This window comes from Acomys russatus, chromosome 21, assembly GCF_903995435.1.
Source record: "Acomys russatus chromosome 21, mAcoRus1.1, whole genome shotgun sequence".
Classification (NCBI taxonomy): Eukaryota; Metazoa; Chordata; class Mammalia; order Rodentia; family Muridae; genus Acomys; species Acomys russatus.
In genome coordinates this window covers 6,932,593-6,949,352 of record NC_067157.1, presented here as the reverse complement: position 1 = coordinate 6,949,352, position 16,760 = coordinate 6,932,593, and positions in this window count along the sequence as shown.

Genomic DNA, 16,760 nt, shown 5'->3' with positions numbered 1-16,760 from the left:
GGGCCCTGAGTGGAGTGAGGCCTGGAAGGAGTCAAATTGTGGTCACACTTCAGAGATGTGGTGACTACTGTGGTCATACACTCCTTTGCCAACAGTGACAAGGAGACAGAGAGAATACATTTGATCAAATATATCTTCTGATATTTTTTTGTTGTTGTTAATATTTGTTTGCCGACACTAATTGGTTGCTCTGACAGCAACAACATGATTTACTATTCACCCATTTATTAGTTTTTGTGGTGCTTGGAGTTAAGCACTGAGCCCTATGCATATTATGGAAGTGTTTTACCACTGAGGTATAATCTTACCCCCCTTTAACGATTTATTTTGAGACAGGGCCTCAATAAGTTAGTCAGGCTAACTTTGGATTCACTTCATGGCCCACGCAGGCTTTGAACATGTGAGCCTCCTTCCTCAGTTGGAATTACAGGCCTGTTCCACCAGGCCTGGCTTCTCCACTTGCCTACAAGAGACCAGGGTATATCATTCTCTCTCTCTCTCCCTCTCTCTCTCTCTCTCTCTCTCTCTCTCTCTCTCTCTCTCTCTTTCTCTCTCTCTTTCTCTCTTGCTATCTCTTTCTCTCTCTTCTGCCCCTCCCCCCAGCCCTGTTCCCATGACTCATTCTCTTGGGGTAGGAAAGGACTTCACTTTGACATGGCTTTGTGCTTCCTCCCACTTCTCATGCCAGTAGGTTTCTTGCCAAGACACTCTTGGCATTGGAATATGAACAACTCCTGTCATTTGTAGTCACTCTAATTGTAAAAGCCAGTTCTTAATATGGAGTCATGAACTAAGTCTACATATCTGTCAGTTCTAGCAAAGGCGTCAAGTTTCCCCTGAACTGGAGTAACACAGAGCAAGTTTGAAGACCTTGGAATTTTTGAAGACCTTCTATTGTTAGTGCTTTGTTCCATGTTCAACACCTCAAGATCTTGTGATGACATTTGCAATGTACCCTTCAGTCTGCTGGTGCTTCCCTGAATGTGTTCTGTTGAGAGCAATCATCAGCATCGTCATCATCACCTTCATCATCATCGTCGTCATCATCATCACACTTTTAAGGCAAGGTCTCATGTAATCTAGATTGGCTTTGAATTCGCAGTAGCCAAAGATGACCTCGAATCTTGATCATCCTGTCTCTAGGTCCAAAGTGCTGGAATTGCAGGTGTGTCCCACTGCCCAGCCTGAGCACAATTCTTACCTCTGTTCCACCAGCATCCCACGTTATGAGTGCCACTCATTACTTGGCAGATCACTTAGTTCTTGCCGCTAACCAGGCAGTTAAACCCATGAGTTCTCTTTTCCATCCCAAACTGAAGTTAAACCAGTCTCTCCAGGATCAAGCTGCTGGTGATTTTTAACTCTATTTTCTTCCCAGCCAGACACTGTATGTCCTCTCTGAGCTGCTCCCTTGAGATCACATTGAGGTCTCTATTCTGTCTTCTAGGACGGCGGCCTTTCTTCCCACGCTTGGCCACCGTTTGGGGTGACAGGCATGCCTATATTCATCTGAGAATGGCAAGCAAAACTTTTTGGTTATCAAGATTGCCAGCAGTTTTTTTTTTTTTCTGTTATGAAATTGAACCTAAGGCCAGGCGGTGGTGATACATGCCTTTAATCCCAGCACTTGGGAGGCAGAAGCAGGTGGATCTCTGTGAGGTCGAGGCCAGCCTGGCCTACAGAGCAAGTCCAGGGCAGAGAAATCCTGTCTCAAAAAAAACCAAAAAAAAAAAAAAAAAAAAAAAACCAAAAGAAAGAAAGTTGAATCTAGATCCTGATGTAATTGGGTTTCTATTTTGGATTTCTGAATTCTTGTGAAGAAATAAATTAGCCATGGCAGCTAATTTATCCTTTTGTTCTTAAGGGAACCCAATAAATATTAGTTTATTTTTCTCCCTCTGTCCCCCTTTCTTCTTCCCTCTTTCCCTCCCTTCCTTTCTCTCTTCTGTTCTTCCTTCTTCCCTTTCTTCCTCCTTTCTTCGTGTCATCATGCATACGACTGGATTTCTGAGACAACCCTTCAGGAACGATGGACTGTCCTGCATGGCAAACCAGTGCATTGGTGAGGGGGGCCCAGAAAAAGAAGATCAGCAGCCAGTGAGGGAGGGGACTTCTGCTTGAAGCATCTCTTTTTGCTCTGTAACCCCTTGCTGTGTGCTGGACCCTTCCAGAAATACTCCCAAACCTCTGCCTGTATTCACTGTGCTTGAAAGGGGCAGTGGAGACACTGATGTCCGGACAGATCATGGGATGCTAACCGGGAGGGGCTGCACAGTGGAGCCAGTGGGAGAGGGACAAGGAGTTCCTCCTGGGTCGTCCCTGGAAGAAGAACGAGAAAGGAGAGCAGTGGGTATTATGTCATGGTTATTGGGGACAGGGTGGCTTTTGAGGATTGGAGAACAAAGCAATGCCCAGACTCCAAGTTTACTTCCCTCAAATACAGCATTTACCAACTGATGTGCACATCCTGCCCAGCATCCTTCTAGCCATCCGGTTCTCTCCTTCCTCACTCATCTATCTCTAGGCTGTCTGTGGACTTGCGGGCTTTCTTCTTCTTCTTCTTCTTCTTCTTCTTCTTCTTCTTCTTCTTCTTCTTCTTCTTCTTCTTCTTCTTCTTCTTCTTCTTGGTTTTTTGAGACACGGTTTCTCTGTGTAGCCTTGACTGTCCTGGACTCACTTTGTAGAACAGGCTGGCCTCGAACTCACAGTGATCTGCCCGCCTCTGCCTCCTGAGTGCTGGGATTAAGGGTGTGCACCACCTGCACCCAGCTTGTGGACTTTGTTCTCAATTCAAGAAGTTCCCTGTACTCCTCGGGAACTTCCAAATGGAGTAGAAGTGTACTGAAAGGCTGTTGACAGATGTGATGTAAAAGTCAAGCTGAGTCAGGCGCGTGTCATTTTCTCATCTTTCTCTGACAGTGAGGACCCGGTCGGTTGGTATGCTTGTTATCTTCTTGTCTGTCTGTCTGTCTGTGGCACAGAGTTCCTCAGCATCATCAACAGAAGCGTTTTGAAGGATTTGAGACATGCAGGCTAGTGGGAGATCCACCTTTGCCTCTCCAATTCCTAAAAGTGGAGTTAGTGATAATATTCAGAGCTGAACTGGAGTCTCTCGCGTGGGACAGGAAGAGCAGTTGGGAGACTATTGGGCGGTGGTGACGTTTATATTCCTACCTAAGGTGTGGACAGCCATGGCACTTATCCGCCTGGCATCCTTCCCCTCTCCTGATTTGGGAAACTTCCTGGCCCCTGAGTACCACACCCATTCTCCCCACCACCACCCCCCGCCTGTGTGAACAAGCATGCCCAGGCCTTGACAGCCTAGGCGCAGACAAGAAGCACGGCCAATTCTCCTACCGAAGTGATCTCAGAGGGGTGTGGGGTCCAGAGCCAGGCACAGGCGCCTGCGGAGCTTCATAACTATACTTCCATGAAGGAGGGGCTTTACACCTGCACAGAGGCAAGGAAGCAATGTCCACTGGAGGAAATCTGAGCGACCTTAAGCGGCCACCATCCGCTCCCTTTCTGGGTACCCAGACTGAGACCAGTGTGAGACCATGAGATGGAGAGACTCAAGTGCCAAAGACGTGCTGATATGTTTGCTTGCAAGTTCATGGTGACACGCAACACTGCCTTGGAATTTCTGTCCAGACTATTTTGAGTAGTTTTTTCATGGACGTGGTCTGTGGTCTCTTTTGGCTGTTCTCATTGACAACCAAAAAAAAAAAGAAAAAAAAAAAAAAAAAAGACTTGAATGAGGTTGTTTGTATTTTTATTTTATTTCTTGAGACAGGGCCTTGGCTGGCTGGAACTCACTGTGGAGGTCAGAGTGGCCTGGAATTCGGAGATCAGCCTGCCTCTGCCTCCTGAGTGCTGGGATTATATTCTTTTTTAACATCGGTACTAAGGATTTTATCTTCTTTGGGGGGGGGGGAATTGGCTTGGTAATCTTATTTTTATCTGTTTAGTGCTGGAATTCATTTATTATTATCTCTGAGAATAGGGGTGGAACAAGATAGGTGGTATTAGAAGTTTTAAGTTTAAGAAGTTTGACGACATTCCAGCAACTGTTAGGTGAGGTGAGCACAAGCCAGACGGAACCCACGCATTGACTAAGATAAGAGAAGACGGTTTCATTTTAGCATAGGACAGACTCAGGTAATCAGTTAATCCTACCAATCCCTTACCAAACTCCAGAAATGAAGGCGGCAGAGAGAGGCCAATTACATTCACATTGGAATAGCAGTTATTTGGACCACCAATGCCTTTCCTTAAGCAGAGAGTAGGAGGTTGGATGAACTGGCAGATGTCTTTGATCCCAGCACTTGAGAGGTAGAGACAGGCAGATCTCTGAGTTCAAGGGCAGCCTGATCTAACTGAGTTCCAGAACAGTCAGAGCTATATAGTGAGACCCAGTCTTAAAAACAAAACAAAACAAAACAAAAACAAACAAACAAAAAACAAAACGAGACAAAACAAAAAAACACCTAAAACAGAAACAAACAAACAAAAAACCCACAAAAAAGAAAGCAGAGAGAGTGCTGCGAGCCTAGGGCTTGCTCCCCGGGCTGGAGGCTGCACAGTGGCGGCAGGCGATGGACTGAGTACTGATTGGAAGAGCAGTGTCACATTTCAGCTATCACTTTTAATTTTTTGATGTGTGCATATGTAACTTCGTTGTACTTAAGCCTTTGATATGGAGTAAGTTTAATTGAAGCCCCAGACTCAAAGACCAAGCTGTCGCCCTATATTTTAACATTGGGTGTGATGGAGAGTCCTTGTGTGGCCTTTATAAAAAAAAATCCTTCACCTCTTGGCCTCAGTTTCCCTGTCTGTAAAATAAGGCTCATAATCCAAACCCTGGTGCCTTATTGGGTTGCTCTGGTGCATTAATTATTGTTTATAGTGCAAGTGGAAGTTGGACTGTGTTAATTATTATTATCATTCCTGACTCTTTCAGCCAAACTCAAACCAACGTTCACCTTGCTTTTAGTTCCTCAGATCTGACAAGAGACAGCCCAAGGCCACCAGGAGGGCGACAAATCAAAGGCTAATGGCAGATGGTGCATGGCCTCCCCTGGCTGAAAGGCTTGACCAGCCAAAGCTTTTGATTTTAAAGTTCTGGAGCAGCCCCGGGGACCCTGAGGGCTGCTAATCCAGGGACCCTGTATTAGAACCTCATTCTGACCGAGCAAGCTTTCTGAAGCCACGGCCGCACGTCTGTCCTTTGCCTCTTTGGGTGCCTGTCATTTAATTTACTAAGAAGTCTGGGGATCAATGAGAGCTCGCTCACCCTGTTATTAGACAAGCCCTAAATTGCAAGTTACAGTGGAGGAGCTCTCAGACAGGTCGCGCTCGCTCATGAAGAAAGATAATGAATGCTTTCTTCTTGTCACCCTTTCGGCTTATGACTTTGCTTTCTGCTCTCTAAATATGATAGTTATCAGATTGCGTGGTACCCAGGCAGTGACAGTCAGGATGTCCAGTTTCATCTAATGCACCTGTGACTTCCTTCCTTCCCTCCCTGGAGATGGAACTTAAGAGCTTTGCACACAGTAAGCAAGCATCCCACCCCAACCTATCTCTCGTGTCATCTCCTGGGTAAGAATTGATGCACTTGTTTTGGGGGGGGGGAATCCTCAGCTCCCCATGAAGCGGCACCCTCTTGATAGATGAAAGTCTGTTGTCTAAGGGCAGCTCATGTCCCCGTGTGTGAGGTTGGTGTTCTCACTGTGTCTGTGCCTGCGCCTGTTGGCATTACCCTGTAACTGTCTCGTGTGAGGCAGTCCTTTCATCTAGGCCCCCCAGCCCTCACTTTCTCTAGCTTGGCTATTCCCCACACGCAGGCAGGTCCTGCCAGCCTCTTTTGTCTGCTCAGCACTGCAGGCTGGTGGCGGGAGTGCTAGGTAAGTAATTAACAACTGTAAAAACACTTTGAAAACACAAAGAAACTAGATAAATGCCCAGTATTGTTGTTATTAACGAGGCTGCCTAGCCAACCCTTTGCTCTGAACTCAACTCATTGCCCGACTGTGGCCACAGGCTCATTTGTGAACTAGGATGAGAACTCTCCTCCTCCTTGCAGGCGCTGTTTCATACTGAGTCAGTGACCAAGGTGCAGGGCAGAGGCCAGGAAACCTCCCCTCCTCATCTCCCACCTGCTCGCACAGCATTGCCGGCTTTGTGGCTGTCAGGCCAACATTTACCGAAAGCGGGCTCTGAAACTGTCTCTGTTTCCCATTCACCTCGTTAGTAAGCTCGCTCCTGTTTACGTGAGCTCTGCTGGCCCCTCTGAGGACAGGGTGGAGCTTGAGGTGAAGGCCCACTTTCCATTCGGTCGGCCTCGCTCACACCAGTGACAATGATCTTTCACATGCTGTGGTGTTTTGCTTTCTTCTAAATTCTTCTGAGGGTGCTTGTCCCTTTGACACAGTAACTTGGATAAGGACAGCAGGTGTCATTGTTCTTATTTTACAGATTGGAAATCTGAGGCTCCGGGCATTATGAGCCCCGTGGAAGACCCTTGAGGCATGTACAATCTGGTGATAGGGCCAGAGTTCACCTCAGCTCTTCTGAACCCAAGCTGAGTAGTATCCTCTGACACTTGTGGTGGCTGCAGCCAAGCCACCCAGAGGGTGTGTGAGGACATGTTAAACATCCTGCATGGGCAGGAGCAGAGCAGACACTTTTTAGGAGCACTCCCATGCCTCTGGGGGCCACCTGGTCCACAGCCTGGGATACTGCAAGGCATGCCGAGTGTGCTTTGTCTGATAGGGGCTTGGGGTCCCAGAATATGACACCCCATGGTACATTAGAGATGGAGGTGGGGTGAACCTTAGAGTTTTATCTCTGGGGTCCCAGAATCTAATACCCCATAGTACATCAGAGATGGGGGTGGGGAGTAGAGGGTAGTGTGTGGGGGGGACCTAAGAGTTTATCTCTTGGGATTCACACCTTCACAGATGATCAATCAAAGTCCAGAGAAGCCACAGGGTTCCCTTGCAGTTGCAGGCCCGGCACAGGAGCGAGGCTTGCCCTAGGCTCCCCAGCTTTCCTTGTGGCACCTTTCTTACAGTCACTCACAGTTCACCTTGGTAGCTAGTGAGGGGTCTGGGTGACTTTACACTGCTTCTCCAAAGCTGGAATATTTTTCAAGATCCCTTCTGAATAGAAAGCACAGAAATAATCAGAAAACCCACTGCTGTGACTGCGTGTTACAACGTGCAAGCCAACTGATATCTGTGTGCATTTTGGTTATTGTGATTAGGCGGCTGGCCCACCCAAGGATACAACGGAGCTCCATCTCTTCTAGTGGATGGGTCAGCTCTACCAATGACAACGGTTTCTTCATTTGTCTCCTAAATGTAATACAAGCAGCACTTCTTTCTCTTTTTTAATCTTTTTAAAATTAATGTTTTGAGGCTAGCACACAAAGTAACGAGCTTCCCTTTGGCATTTCCATACACGTGTGGCAAGGTTCTTGGCCTTCAGGCATTGCATTTCTCTTCCCTACGCATAAATCTCTCTCCTAGGTTGGAAGACAATCTTCAAAAGTCCCGATTCTCTCCACTTAATTTAGGTCCCCAAGGCGGGGTGGCAAGCCTTGGGGGCGGCTGGAATAGACTGTGATGACAAGTCTCGGGCTCAGGACCATTCAAGGCTCCTCCATGACCATCAAATGCACGGGAACTTCTGCCTCTACCACATGTAGTGTACTCCCTTGACGTAGACTTGTGGCCTACCACCACAGCCTGAGATCCTGCGAAGCTTCTTTCAAGTAGTAAGTTTATGGTTGACCAGATGTTTAAAAACTGAAGCTTCAGAACGCATCAGAGCTTGCCAGGTATCCCTAATGGGGTGGAGCTCTGCAGCAAATGGGCCCAGGCCCAGCCTTGGGTCATGTCTCTCTGTCCCTCCCCTCCCTGTTCCCTTCTCAGTTCACAGTGGGCCCGTGAGCCACCTCAGCAGCTGCCCACTTCGTGGGGACATTGCCCTCTTCCCGGGAGATGTGACTGTTTGGAGTGAGAAGATGCTTCATCCTGAGGGATTCTGATAGAAAAAGTGCATCCAGGAAGAATAGGCCGACAAGACCAGAGGTGTCAGACTCATCGGTCAAGTGGAAAGGAAGCCCAGGCCTCTGGTTCCAGCGCCGTCAACTTCCTCTGTGTGTGTGTGTGTGTGTGTGTGTGTGTGTGTGTGTGTGTGTGTGTGTGTGTGTGTGTGGTTTCTGACATGAACACTCCAGTTCCGCAGAAAGCTAGCTTCTCGGAGCTATAGGTCCCTGCTTCCAACTCTCTCAGCAGAGCTAATGTGAACCAAGAACTTAGGGTGCCAGACACTATTACAGCCTCTTGTCTAATTGTGTCAACCTGGAAGCTCAGTTTATAACAGAGCCACCCCTGCCCAGAAGAGGAAAAGAGGCTCGCCTGAGGACACATAGCTAGTAGGTGGTAGAGCCAGGATTTAGACAGTGCCTTCCTGGCTCCAAAATCCAAGCTCTGTGCGGCTCCCTCTAATCTCACTAACCCTCTCAGTCTGAAAGGCAAACTGCAGTGAAATGTCTTGGGAATCTCTGGTAAGTCTGCTAAGAAGGTACAGGTATTGAGGTGCCTGTCCCCTACACCCCCCCCCATATTATGCCACCTGACTGGTGACTGCCCTGGATGCAGAGAAGAAATCCAGAGGATTATTGGAAGTGCGAGGCAGTGCCTACAAGCAGCCCTCGTACAGGGTAGAGGGGTCAAAGGAGCCGGGACGGGCCACTCGGACACCAGACCCTGTTCACTGCGGCCTGAATCCTCTTAGAGATGCTTTACAAACACGAAGACGTGGGTGCCTGGAGACAAGGTTTTCTGCATGGCTTCCCCCACGTCCCACGTCCATGGGTCCTGTGTAAGCTGCTGTGCCTTCGTGTAATCTCACCTGGTTCTGCCTTTACCCATCAACTCCTCCGTGCCATGTTTAACTGGCAAGTTCTGTGGGTTGAAAATGCAGTACTGGGTAGCCTGGGTTGAGTTATTAATGGACTCAGTCCTGGAAGCCGGCCCTGTTTTGCGTGCGCTCCATCTGCACATGCTTAGTCCTCTCCCGGAAGAGTCATCTAGGTGGAGGGTAGCAAGCCGGGAGGCCTAGAGCTGAGGAGGCGCCATGTGTACTCAGCCCCTTCTCTAGAGAAAGCCTTTCATCTGGCTGGCTCAGAGCACCTATGAATGATAATTTACTCCTTGGGACACCTCCTGGGGAGGTAAGTGTGTCACCTCAGTGTCACCTCGTTATTTTGTTTTTTTGTTTTTAGTGGATTAGAACAAGGTGACATAGAGTTATTAAATGACCCCTTCAGTCAGCTGGGACTGGTCCGCTGAAATGGGAACAGAGGGCAGAGGCCGGGCAGCAGTGGGCAGAAATCAGGTCCTGGCACCTGGCTACCCTTCGCCAAGCCATCACACACCTATGCCATTAGGTGGTGAGCTTGCCCACTAGACAGGGCACCTCCAGGACGCTCTCACAAAGTCAAAAGTCAAAAGAAGTAGAGAAGAGAAAGAGAGTACAAAGTGAGAAATAGCCCAGGCGGAGGTTAGAGGCTCTCTCTGGCTTCCTGTAAGTGTAATCCTAAGTAGCCACATGCGAGGGAAACCAAATGTCATGTGAAACAGTGAAATTGTCACCCTCAGGAGGTTGGGCCCCAAGGCGAAAGGTCAGAACGGTCCCCTCTCTAGCAAGGCTGAGCAGTCCCTTACACTTATTTTTAGCAACTCCTAGAATTTGCCAGCTATTTTTAGAAACTCCTCGAATTTGTCACCTTGCCCGGGTAGAAGAAGAGCCAAAGAATTACAGTTTGCCACTCAGACAGGCGATGTCAAGTTTAGCTGATGGGCCTCTGAGAACTGGACACAGGACAGATGCTGACGGTGACTCACACCAGAGCCTCTGACAGTCAAAGGCCTTGGGTGGAGAACAGCCAGTCATTACTCCCCTGTGAAGCTCAGGGTCAGCCTAGTGCTTAGCAGTGTGGACCTTGAAGTGCCGAGCCCCACCCCCACCTCGGTTTCCTTGTCTGCTAATCGTAGCTCACCGTGCCCTACCTCTCACTGTAAGCATCCTCGACCAGCAGCTGTTATTATGTTCTTAATGTTCATGCTTTTATGACATAGCATTCTTTATAGTGAGGAGGTTTTTAAAAACCTAAGAACGGCCATGAGGGCAGTCAGGATGCCATCCTTAGGGCTGTGAGCCATTCCTTTCCTCTGAGCTGGTGGGGACCGCCCTGTGAATCCTAGTCTCGTGAGAGGCTCCAAGGTTCTGCTTGTTTCACTTATCACTTCTCTTGGCATCAGGGCAGGTGAAAATGGCCATTGGTCTAGTGGCCTTGGCTGACCCAGTCTATCTTGGGCCCCGTTCTTGCAGTTTTTCCAAAGCTGCTTTGTTTCCTCACAATGGAGAGTCTGAAGCAATGACTGATGTGTTTTCAGGCCCTGATGAGCCCTGTAGTCCTCTTTTAAAAATAATGAACACAGGCTATGTGCTTATATCAATTCTTCGTATTATCCGGAGCACAATATTTCTGTCCTGTAAAGAGTCAGCAACCCTAAGTTAGCACATACTGAGCTGCTACCAGGGGCACATGGGTTTCTGTGAGCCTGCGGCCATAACTGGTCAACTGGTCAACATACCACCATGTTCTGTATGCTTCTGTAGAGAGATTCCTTCTTGATACATAGTGCTGATTTATTGACAAAGAACTAATGGTGAGGCCTAGGCAGGTGGCTCAGGGGGTAAGAACACTTGCCACACAAACAGAATGACCTGGTGCCCCAGAGCCAATGTAAAAAAAAAAAAAAAAAAAAAGCTGGGCATGGCTGCACATTCCTGTGACCCAGTGTTGGGCGATGGAGGCAGCCTGATCTTGGGAGTCCACTGGCCAAGCAAATTAGCCAAAATAGCAAGATGGCTTCAGGTTCAGTGAAAGACACTATCTCCTGGGAATAGCATGGAGAGTGAAAATGTTCTCCTCTGGGCTCCACATGTTCAGACAGGTAAACACACACATACACACACACACACACACACACACACACACACACACACACACACACACATGTCCTATAACCCATATTTGAATAAACCTTTTCCATACATTTGTTCTCTCTTTAAGGCCACATTTCAGCCTTCCTCCACTGAGGAACATTTGTGCCACTTCAGCGGTAGTGTGCTTAGAGTTGCCGTAAACAGTGACATCACTAACAAAAGGCACAAAGAGGCAAAAATCAACCACACAGGAGAAGTCACAGTCTGAGAGCGAAGCCAGGAAAGCAGGCATGGCTTCCTTCATCTCAGTGGGAATGGGCACTGAAATTTTGCTGTCCATAAACAACCACAAACCCATCAGGATTAGAAGTCAATTTCAATGAGATACATTTTCATGAGCAGAATCTGTAACTACTGACTACGTATTCTGGGATAATAGTCATGGAAGTTAACCCTGGGGCAATTGGGACAGAATGCAGAGTTTGGATGTTGTGAACCATGAGACTAAACCTAAAATAGGAACAAGCAAAAAATATTTCTATAAAATAATGACCATAACATTTTAAAGAAACTAATTTATTTAGAAACATGGTCTCATGTCCAAGGCTAGTCCTGAACTCACTATCTAACTGAAGATGGTTTTGATCCTCAGATCCTGCCTTCACCACTCAGTGCTAGGATACAGGCATTTGCCATCATGCTTGTATCATGCCTCCAATAGGGATTTTTTTTTTAAATCAAGAACTTTTTTCTTGATATTTTATACCTCTGGAGTTTGCTTAAAATCTGCCAATTACAGAGACATTGAAAGAAATGACTGAATTATAAAATGAGTATTACCTGGTGCCTTATATTTATTATTTTTATTTTTAGCAGAAAATTTTTATTTTGCTCAAACAAATATGACTATTGAAAAATATTCAAACATGACAGAATGAGCGGAATAGGAAATACACACACACACACACACACACACACACACACACACACACACACACATTATTGCATGATCTCCAATGCAAGGTTGTATGATCTCAGATGTAAGCAAAACTTAAGAAAAAAACATCAGGGCTGGAAATATATGTCACTGAACAATTACCTAATATGTATGAAGCTCTAAGTTCAATTCCTGACATCACAACAACAGAACAACAAAAACAAAAACCCAACAACAAACTGCTTTGATTAGAGTGGCAGACTTGGGAAGAAAAATTGGCCAGAGAAAACACATAAACACATTGTGATTAGATATCTAATCATCTCTCCCTTGGCAGTTCATCCATGTTGAAAATAAAAAAAGATCAAGCTTTCTCTCTGTCATTTCTGTTCTGCAGAGATATAGGCACACGATGTCTTTCTGCAGGCTCCTTGCAGGCTTCTCTTGTCCCGTGCTAAGTCCTGGAGTAGAAGGCTGTGACAGACCAGCTGCATGTAAATGCCACAGATAACTAGTACATCATGACGGTGGTGCTAGGAACCCGTGATTTTATAAAAACTACCAAGCGACATGTGATTTTATGAGAATGACTGTGGGGCGTGACCAGAGGGAAACTGCCGGCAGGAAAGCCTCTATTAGGCTGGTCGGCTGCAAGTGTGGCCTACAGCGAATGTGAGCACTGAACAATGGGCGTTGTCCAGGTCCAGATGGCCTCAGTGAAGGCTTCAGGAATCAGACAACGCGGATCTTTATTGAGCACATTTTATTTGCCAGACAGGGTCACGCATGATGACTTCCGAGAGAGATCAGACCCACTCCCAAGCTGTCAATCAATGCTTACTTGAAACGTTGGGGCTTAGTCACCAAAGAGGCCATTGTGTGAGAAGACTTCAGGAGCAAGACACTGAGCTCTTCTGGGTGCTGTGTCATAGCTCCAGGGGTTCCCTGGTGAACGAGAGAAAGCTCTTCAGATATTATCAGTGGGAGAGGCGGACGACGCACACTGCCGTTCAGACAGATCTGAAGGAGAGCTGTGCAGAGAAAGGCTTAGAAGGAAGGACCATACGAGGTGGACAAGATGAGCACCGCTACCCTTTAGACCATAGGTCAGCGATGCTATTTCCCCAGGAGACGTTCCTAATGGTCACTGAGCATCCTTTCCCACCAGGGCCAGGGACATTTCTGAAGCCGGTGCTACCAGTCAGTAGGAATCTATCTGCGAGCTGCAGGCTTTGCCACCTATTGCCAACAGCTGGGAGCCTTTTCAGAATTTGAGAAAGAGGGTATCGGAGTAAAAGAAAGAGTAAGCAGAAGATGCATGCTAACACAGCTGAAATAAGTGTTCTGGAAAGTCACCCAGGGGGAGGCAATGATTAGGGGCTTATGGTGTGCTGGCTCTTTATTGCTTTTCACTAACTCCAAAGGGAGGATGTCGTTCCCTTTGAGCGGAGGAAGGAACTAAACCTCAAAGACGCTGTCACATCCCAAGTAGGAAAAAACAAAGATTTGGAAACTTAAGACTTTCTATTCCAAAGTTGAGGCTCACTTTATTGGCTAGCGTTGATATCTTCACCATAAGGTGAGGAGACTGTGAGGTGGGAACGAACATATTGTACGCCAGTAAGAAACATAAAGAGAACATTCCTGGGAATTGGCTGGATTTTAAGAGGAAGGCAAGGGTAAAGACAAAATAAGATAAAATAACAGCAAGAGCAAATACATCCGGAGAAACAACCGTGGATGACGAGCGCACCACGTTGTCAGCTGCACTTACTTCTGAGGAGTAGAGCAAAGTATTCGGCTCTTTATGTATCATCTTCTGCATTCCTGCCCAGGAAACTTACATTTTACAATTTACAAATACATTTAAGGTTGTTAGTTTTCTGTATGGCTAAACGATTACCACTTGAGAATTCAGTTGGCAGCAGTTTTCAGCCGAGAGGTAAATTTAGTGTTTGTTTTTAGACTGTTAGTAGACCTTTAGAGCAAGGCAACAGTGGGAGAGGCCATGTGGCCTTGCCTCACTGGAATATATACATATACATATATATATATATACATATATATATATGTTTTTTCAAGACAAGGTTTCTCTATGTAGCCTTCGCTGTCCTGGACTCGCTCTGTAGACCAGGCTGGCCTCGAACTCACAGCAATCTGCCTGCCTCTGCCTCCCGAGTGCTGGGATTAAAGGCGTGCACCACCACTGCCCGGCTTGGATTTTAATTCTGATTAAAACTCATCATAGTTACCAGTGCTGACTCCTCTCACTTTGGGATATCGTCAATCTAGGCCTTGCTGTCTGCTGTGAGCCTGTCCCCATGAGCTGGGACATAAAGCTAAGAGCAGCAAAGTCCCTTGGTAACAGTCAGCCTGACATGTAAACCTGGGGCTGGCTGGACTGGCACCACTTTGGGCATATTGTTGTTGGCTCACAGTGCCCCAGACTGGTCTTGGCAAGTTAACTGGGAAACATTGAGAGAATTACCTCTGTTATCCCCAGGGACCATATGTGTGTTCATGACCTCTTGGTGCCCCACGTGGGCATCACCTCCTGCCTGTTTACAATAGAGCAATGGCTAATAAAAAAAAAAAAAGCTATCTGAAGGCTGGCAGTTTCTATAGTCACAACTATTACAAAAGCAATAACAACAATGCCATGTCCAGGAAAAACAACAGTTCTCTGAAAATTTGAGAGTAGATTCCTGGGGAATGGAGGTTAGATGGTCTATAATTATCTTACTCAAGCTGGTTTTGTTTGTTTGTTTGTTTTTTAATAGAAGACAATAACCAGAAATGAACCCATCACTATAAAGAATGCTATGTCATAAAAGATAATTGCCGGCTCGGCCAGGCTCTCTGGAGCAAGTCCCCTTTAGCCTACGTCTTCCTTACTGGCTACAGACGGTCTTGCCGCTGGGCCTGAGGAGTGCCTGGCTTGCAGATCTAAGCTGGAAGTGTAGTAAGCGGATACACGCTGTCCCTGCTTCTGGCTTCCGGCTTCTGAGCTGTGGGGAAGCTTTGAACTTCAGGAATGGACTGTTTCCTCTGTGGGAGAGAAGTGCGTAGGGGGACCCAGGATGAACACATGTCCCCTCCTGTTTGTTTACCATATGTGTGCCTTCCAAGCAATCTGGCCTTGGATGAGAAGTCACTAACACTGCTTGGGTGGGCTTCTGGGCAGGACCCCCAGCACTGCAAGACTCTAGATCAATCTCAAGCAGCTAATCTCCAAGGCACACACTACCTCAAAGCCTAGAGATGTGTGATTTCCCTGGGATCTAGCCTAAAAAACAACCCCCTAAAAGTCCCAGCCATCCTGCTGGCATTGGGGAAACCAAACAAGGCAGACCCTGCAGGGCCCTGCCCCTGTGTCACCTTGGCAGCCTATGGCCTGACATTTGACCCATGGTCTCTGTGTCGTTTTGGCTGCCACCTGGGATCCCACTTTCATTTTAAGAAGCGTAACTCTAAAGCACTGTTTGGCCCTCCTGGCCTGCTAACGAGGAAATGCCTCTTGAATAACGGCAAGCAAATCCTGTGGTCGCTGGGTGTGAAACAGCACTTTTACCTGCCTTGAACTACAGGGCTGACTGGTGAAATTTGGGAAGGATCCCAAGTTCTCTTTAGGAAACTGCATCCCAAGTGTGTGGGCCCTGCCCTGCATTACTCAGAGTCTCGAAGTTGATTCATTTCTGTGATACAGGGAACCGAGGAGGCCACCCTGTTACGCGTCTCTTTGTCACATTTAATCACTTAGAATCACCTGGCATAATTCGGCTGGTCTTACAAGGTGCTTTTTTAAAATCTCATTTATGAAGGCTGGAGGGCAGCCTAAGGCCTCTCTGCTGGGGACAGTGTGGGGAGCTATGTCCACGGTCTGTTTGCTTTCCGTCGTGGCTTCGTGGTTCGGCAGCCCCCGGCCTGCCCTGCTCCTTGGGTGGTTTGGTGGCATTCCTTTTCTCCTCAGAGAAATCTCTGCCGGAGCAGTTGCTGGCTCTTCCTTCCCTGGCAAGCCCTGTGAGGCAAAGGTAGACAGGATCTTCCTTGAGGAAGCTGTGCAGTCGGTAATCCCCCCTGCCAGACCTGGGGCAGTAAATCCCCTCACATTTCTTTCTCTCTTGGCTCTGCCTGGGCCTGTCTCTCTTCTCCGTTGACTGCCCACAGTCCTGACTGGGTGATTTAGGTTCACAGAACCTCTGGACAAGGACGTTTCACCCTGTTCCTGTTCCTCTACACCCCAACATGCCCTTCATTGCCGACCCTTTTTTATAAGAGAAGCATCCAGAACAGAGGGGTAAAACTGTTTCCCATGCAAGCTCAGTGGCCTGAGTTAGAGCCTTGCAGGGAGAGGACTCCATAAAGTTGTCCTCTTACCTCCACAGTAATGCCATTGCGTGTGTGCTTACACAGACATATCACACACACATGTGCATATGAACACACATACAACTGATTTAAATCTAGTACCTTTTTTTTTTCTTAAGCAGGAGCATCCACTGAATGTGATGGCATACTTCTTTAATCTCGGCATCACTCAAGAAGCAGAGGTGATAGGATCTTGGAGTTTGAGGCCTGCCTGGTTCACATAGCAAGGTCCAGGCCAGCCAGGGCTCCATAATAAAACCTTTAGAGAGACCCAGGAGGGGTGGCGACTCCACAAGTGACTCTAGATGAGTACCTACTGTATAAACCTTCCCATCCGCTGTGGAGCCACCGGCAATGACAGCACCATGGCTGTTTCAAAGTGAAACCTAAAATATCCACCATATTAAACCTAGAACCAGAAAACTCTCAA